Raw genomic sequence first — 5693 nt, 5'->3', positions numbered from 1 at the left:
CCCTCAGCTATTCAGCTCAAGCTCAGTGCTCTACCACTTTAGCTATGTCACCACTTCTGAGGTTCTGGTTGTTAATTGAAGATAAAAGTCTCATGGACTTTGCAGAGCAGGCTGGCTTTGAACCACAATCCTGTGGTCTTAACCTCCTGATTAGCTAGGATTACAGGCTTAAGCCACCAGCACCCAGCTCATATTTCCATTTAGTGCACTTAATGACACTATGTAGACAAAGAATGGAAATTTGAATCAAATGATGACATGGCAGCTTTCAGAAAAATTGAGGTAGCAATAAATAAGTCCTCCTATTCCATTTTGTTACATTAATGACTCATGAGCTATGGGACCCTTACATTAGCAACCCCTTGCCATCTGTGTAGGTGTATTTAGTATCAGGAAAGACTGTGATTTTTAGAAAGCAAAAGAGATCAGATATGGAAAAACAGCATAGGAGGAGATACATTTATCACACAGAGATTAAGAACTAGCCTAAGAGATTTAGAATGCTAAAGGCAATGAAGAATAAGCCTGGCTGATAACTAGTTCTTCAATAACCAAAAATGGTTCCCTAGAAAGGTTTCTGGTATGCATTAGTTACTATCATTTGTTCCTTCCATCTAGAGTTATTCCTTCTCTTGTCCCAACTGATAATTTGCCTCTGCCTTTTTGGTGCCATGACTGACCAAAAAGATTTCCAAATCTCACTTAGACTATCCTTCTCATTGTGATTAGCAGTGATCACTCAAAAGCCTGGAATCTTTGAATTTCCAGAATTAATCTTCACCTGACATCTAAGCACATTCTAGCATTAATTGCTGTGACCTAATGAACAAAACTTTTTTTTCAACACAGTATCCTAATATAGGTAAAGTACATGAATTAGGGAGTATTGTCAGGTATTAGTATGGAAGAAGCAATATATATTCCAAGTATGGATTATTTATTTTGCATTTACTAACTAAATTTTTTTATGTTTTTTGGTTTTTTTTTTTTTTTTTGCCAGTTCTATAGTCCTGGGGCTTAAACTCAGGGCTAGGGAATTATTCCTGGGCTTTTTCTTTCTCTCATGGCTAGCACTCTACCACTTGAGGCACAGCACCACTTCCAGTGTTTCTTTTTCTGTTTATGTGGTACTGAGGAATTGGACTCAGGTTTTCATGCATGGCAGGCAATCACAGTACCATGAAGCCACATTCCCAGAGCTCTAAATGGCTTTCTTAAGATGGTATTACATTTTCATTCCATAACTATGTATCATAATTTTGGCCAGTTGCTAGAAAAGGACATAGAAAACAATACTAAGTCCAATAAGGCTGGATGGACAATAAGGCTGGACGGTCTAGCTAGGGCACAGAGGGGATTACCTCATGGGGCTGGTTCAACAGGCTGAGTGAGACAGTTTCTGACCCACAGCCCACCTCCAGAATGAGAGGGCCACCTTGAGTTCCAGCCACATGGGGACACTAGGCCACCTCTTCAGCACCCATTCAACCAGTTCCTGTGAGAGAAAGAGAGAGAGAAAAAGAAAGCCAGAATTACAATTAAGCCAGGTGCCGGTGGCTCAGGACTATAATCCTAACTAAGAGGCTGAGATATGATGAACATGGTTCATAGGCAGCCCAGGTGGGAATGTCCATGAGACTCTTATCTCCAAAAAACGACCAGAAAACTGGAAGTGGCACTGTGGCTCAAGTGGTAGAGTGCTAGTCTTGAGCTGAGGAGCTCGAAGACAGAACCCAGGCCCAGAGTCAAGCCCCACAACTGACAAGAAGTGGACTTCCCACCATAAGAAGTGTACTGAATACCACTCATTCTCCTAGGGACCATGGCAGAGAAGTCAGGCTGAGCTTTCTGTCAACTGGAGGTCATGAGTTGGTCACCTGTCTTCTCCGTGCCTCATTTTCCCCAGCTACAAAACTGAACACAGTGAAGGATCTCCTTCCTCATGGGAATAGGATAAGGATGAAAAAGAACCATGTTTTGTTTCATAATCCCGTACATGTCACACGACTAATAACAGGCCCCATCTGAGTCCTTTCCCAGTTATCTTCCTGTCGTATGCTCCCAGAATTGCCAAGAACCGTATCTGACAGCCACTCCCTCTGTGCCAGGCCCTGCTCCAGAGATCCCCCTGTATTGATCACTTGTTTCCTCACAACTATTCCAGAAGGAGACTGAGGTACAATGGTGGAGGCCCAACCCAGAGCTTTATGGCTGCTGTAAACTAAGTTTGGGACAATCATCTAAACCGATGACTGAGCATGGCGCTATATATACCATCCCAACTAAGGAGGACCAGGCCTTGTGGTGCACGCCTGTCACAGATAAGAGGACCACGATCCAGCCCAGCCTGAGCACATATTGAGTGAGTCTCTATCTTGGAAATGCCCAAGACTGAAAGGCTTGGCTACTGTGGTAGAAGACCTGACTGGCAAGCCTAAGGCCTTGAGTTCAAACCCTAATACACCAAAAAGAACGAGAGTCCCAGTGCCAGAGGCTCATGCGTATAATCCTAGCTACTCAGGAGGCTGAGATATGAAGATCACAGCAAAAGATTTAAAATAGGTTTGGCCTCACCCATCAGAAGTCAAGATGAGAAAACCCAGAGTCTGACATATGCTGGTGCACTCCATACCAGCAGGGCTCACCTCCTTACACTAAGTGCTGGCCATGCTCTCTGTCCCCCTGGGAAGCCAACCCCTGTGGGCCCCATACCCAGGTCCTCCCAAGCGCCAGCTGCCACCAACCAGGCCCAAAGGCGTAGACAGCTCAAAGGCACAGAGGTCCCTTGGTCTTATAATTTAATGTTGCTGAGTCCCCTTCAAGTGTCTCACACTTCCAGGCCCCCAGACCTCAGCCACAAAGCCCATGCATCCCCCAAATGTATCAGGCACAAGTTACCAAAGGACCCAGACTCCTTATTGCAACCCACTTCTACACACACACACACACACACACACACACACACACACACACACAAATCCAGACCAGTGACAGAAGACTCGTCCATGCAGCACCTGCAATTTTCCAAATGATCACTCACCTGAGCATAGTCAGGTTATACAAGGAGGAAGATGATATCTCTCTCTCTCTCTCTCCCTCTCTCTTTCATGCACACACACAGACACAGACACACAGACACACAGACAGACAGACAGACAGACAGACAGACAGACACACACACACACACACACACACACACACACACACACACACACACAGAGTCTCAGAACAGTGCCTCTCCAGAGTTTGTTGGTTCCTCATCTGGAACAAAGTACAAGCTGGAGCACAGGGGCTCCCTTAGAGGAATCAGGGGCTCTCACCCAAGTGGAGCACCACTCTAATGATGCAGCACTACACACACACACACACACACACACACACACACACACACATACACACAGACTCAGAGCAGTGCCTCTCCAGAGTTTGTTGGTTCCTCATCTGGGACAATGTACAAGCTAGAGCATGGGGGTTCCCTTGGAGAAATCAGGAGCTCTCACCCAAGGGGAGCACCACTCTAATGATGCAGCACCACCCTGCCTATCCCTTTCTCCAGGGCCAGACCTTTGACTCCCCATTCACCAAAACCCTAGGCCAGGACACTAGGTGAAGGAGTCCCGAGACAAGTGGTTCCTCAGAGCCAGGAAAGGAAACAAGCAGGGGGTCATGGTGACCCCAGAGGGGTGTCTGACCTGAGGTGGGGGCTGTGTTGGGGAAATGGATGGGGTCCTAAAGGCTACATGCATGGACTTACTCCCTACTTCCAGCCTACATGCTTCTGGGCCTCATGGCAGATTCTTGGGAAGGACAAAGAGACCAGATGAACTGGGAGCACCAGCAGAAGCTGGCAGAGCTGGGAAATGTGATCACTCTGTGAGAACTGTTGACAGTTGGGGGGAGGGGACAGGCTGGGTGTATGTGTATGTGTGTTTGGGGAGGGGTGTTCCTCCCAGATATTCACATTCTGCTCTGACCCCCAGCACTCTCACTTCCCTACTAGGCTTTTCTGGGACCCTCTCTTCAGGTGAAAGGGTGATGGGGCACAGAGGACAAGGCCCACAGAGCAAGAGAGACCTATCTTCTGTATCCAACACCCCCAGCCCCCAGAAAAAAGGAAAAGACCCAAGAAGGCAGGTGTGGAGGTGCTGCTCCCCACCTCTGACTAAAGCCACCAGGTTCCCACCAGGAAGAGGAAGGGTGCAGGTGCGTGGCTGTGTGGCTCCCACTGCTCCAGGCCAGGGGCTCTGTGTTGCCCCCTCCTCACCCATCCCTGCATCTCCCTGTTTCCTGGGACACTGGCAGATAAGGATGGGGGTGGGATCCCATGGTCAACACTCACTCCCACCCCCACCCCTGGGGCACATTTGTGGCAGAGACCTGGCCAGACTGTAGGGCATGGGGGAGCTGGAGGTCCAGTCAGGAGGGGAGGTCACGTGGTGTGGGGGTCACAGGGTATGGGCTCAGGAAGAGGCCACTCACATGTTCTGCTGGGAGAAGCTGTTGGAGGCAGCTCCTACTAGGTTCCAGCAGCGAAGGCAGTAGCATGGCAAATACTCAGGCCTGGAGCAGAGACAGGGGTCCTGGACCAGGTCGGGGCCACAAGCCTGCCTGTGGCGTGCCATCACCTGAGGACTCCAAGAGGTGCCATGGGTCCAAGCAAGCAGTGCTAGGTTTGAAATGCAATGCCACGTGGAATGCTGAAGGGGACCGGGGCATGGGCAGGTGAGTGGCAGGGCTGAGCCAGGCCTCTCCTCCTATGGCTTGAGTCTCTTGATCACCACTCAGCCACCTCTACCTTCCTCAACTGTTGATAGTGGTGTCAACCAACAGAGGAATCCCAGTTCTATCAGGCAGCATGGAATGTGGGTGTGACCACCATTATTATATCCCATTGGTCAGAAAGAACCATGAAAGAATGGTGTGGCTGGAATCCTGTGATGCAGGCAGAATGGGCAGAGTGAAGACATTGGCTCCCACAGCCCCTTTCCCAGGGAACTCTGTCCAATTCAGTTGGGGACAAGAGGGTGATCAGCTTTAGATTGTTGTGTATGTCTGTTTGTTGCCAGTCCTGGACCTTAAACTCAGGATCTGGGCACAGTCTGTAAGCTACTTTTGCTCAAGACTAGCCCTCTACCACTGGAGCCCATACAGCTCTACTTCTGACTTTGTTGGCATTGAAGTTGGACAGGGATCTCAAGGACTTTCCTGCCTAGGGTGACTTTGACCATGATCCTCCTATCACAGCCTTGTAAGTATCAAGGAGGACTGCTGAGAGCCACTGGTGCCTGCCTAATCATTGGTCTTGCTGATGTTCTGGCACAGACCTGGGAGTTCCCTATCCTCGAGTTGAAGTGGTGGGAGCTGGAGCCCACAGTTGGAATCCTGGTCCTGCCACCTCCAAATGGCAGAAGATCCTAAGAAACTCATTCTTATCCATAAGATTACCAATGGAATGTGATCAATGTCAAGATTGAATGAGTAGTTCTTGAATGATTCTAGGATCAAATTATACACAATTATATCCTAGGACACTGATCGATTTTAGTTAGTACTTCATTAAGCATTTAAACAATCACATTCATTAAATAGAGACAGAATGAAATATCTAAGAATTGGACCTCACATAGTATAAAGGGGCAATTTTTTTCTCCCAGGATTGGGATTTGAACTCATTGTCTGGGTAACTCTGTTGC

The sequence above is a fragment of the Dipodomys spectabilis genome, unplaced genomic scaffold, assembly GCF_019054845.1.
Source record: "Dipodomys spectabilis isolate Male_0828 unplaced genomic scaffold, ASM1905484v1 ptg000304l, whole genome shotgun sequence".
NCBI classification, from domain to species: Eukaryota; Metazoa; Chordata; class Mammalia; order Rodentia; family Heteromyidae; genus Dipodomys; species Dipodomys spectabilis.
This window is presented reverse-complemented; position numbering follows the sequence as displayed.